This window comes from Bactrocera latifrons, unplaced genomic scaffold (assembly GCF_001853355.1).
Source record: "Bactrocera latifrons isolate USDA-ARS-PBARC rearing strain unplaced genomic scaffold, ASM185335v1 scaffold_229, whole genome shotgun sequence".
NCBI lineage: Eukaryota > Metazoa > Arthropoda > Insecta > Diptera > Tephritidae > Bactrocera > Bactrocera latifrons.
In genome coordinates, this window is record NW_017535841.1 from 508,418 (window position 1) to 509,917 (window position 1,500).

Sequence of the window (1,500 nt, forward strand, 5' to 3'; positions counted from 1 at the left end):
GCTTGACTGCATATATGTGCCAGTCCTCTGACAAGTGGATAGCAGTTCGCGAAGCTGCTACTTCCATCATGACTACATTAAGACAGCTACAGCAGAGTAGGCGTYACTCCGTCCGTGCTATAGAGGAGACGTAATATGTCTTGTCGCTCCCATGAAGTAATACCTTATCTGGTGGTTCCTGGGAGAGTCTTGAGTTGGGAGTAGGTTAGGTTTAGCGGATTAAAGTTCCGCACTCCGGCTTTCGATACTTCCTCCTACTATAAAAAAAAAAACACATAGTGTGTATAATTAGATACATAAGGTAATATCAAAAATTGTATGTAAAGGCTTGAAATACTCAAATAAAATTAAAATAAAATATTTCTCAGCTCAATAACGACCTTCATTTAACACCGGTAGGAATTTAAGGATTATTTTTTGAGTTTAATCGTTTGATCTTATAAATCAAACACATTGAAATATTTAAAACGTTTATAAAATAGACTTTGCTTATCCATTTCAGTTCTAAATAATGATAATTTAAAACTATTTTGATTTCTTGTATTAACCTCGAGCGTTCAGTATATGTACTCTATTTGTTAGATATTCCGGATTATTACGACATCTTACGTTAAATATTATTTTCATGGCATGGCAACATATTATTTGTTTTATACTTAACATGTTTAATTTTAAAAGTATTTCACCAATTGGTGTATTTATCCCTTTATTTAAAATTAGCCTCATGCATCTATTTTGCAGTTGATACTATGAACAAAAACAATGAACAGTGAATTTGAATTTAAATTTTTTATCAATTATGTATAATACTGAGAGATTTTACCGGTTCTCGTTTGTACGTACGAAATGACCTAGCCAGCGCAGCCTGTGTCTCTTGATTCGTTGAACTATAGGAATGTCGTCGCCTTTACAAATATTCCTCTGCATGTGTTTTGTTGTTATGTCATTGCATAAATACATTTGAGTATATACATTTTAATTCATATGTCTTTTTATTTTTTTATTTATTTTTTTAAAAGAGAAGAAGGCTGCCAGGGCCTTCAGCTTATGTTGTAAAATCTTAGTCTATTATATTCACATTTGAGATCGATTTGAATAACGTAAATTTAGATACAATAAAAAAGATAAATTTCAAAGAAAAAGTAAATGGGTGCATGCATGTAACTAAACTAAATATTTAATTTGCAAAGCGAAATATATTTAGATATGATTTCTATGTTACTGTCATCAGTCCATTCTAGATATAAAGAAGGTTTTTTTTGTTAGAAAAAACATTAGCCCTGATTCGTTGAAGTGCCGGGCAGGTATCGAGGAGGTGTATAACTGTGAGATCATTTGATACGCAGAACACGCAATTTGGTTTATTTACGATATTTAAGATGTGAGCATGTGTAGCAGTTGTGTGTCCTATTCGAAGTCTTATAAATTCTCTTACTTGGATTTCATTTACGTATGTTTCAACATGTCTGCGTATATCTTTATCGGTGAAATAGTCAAAGA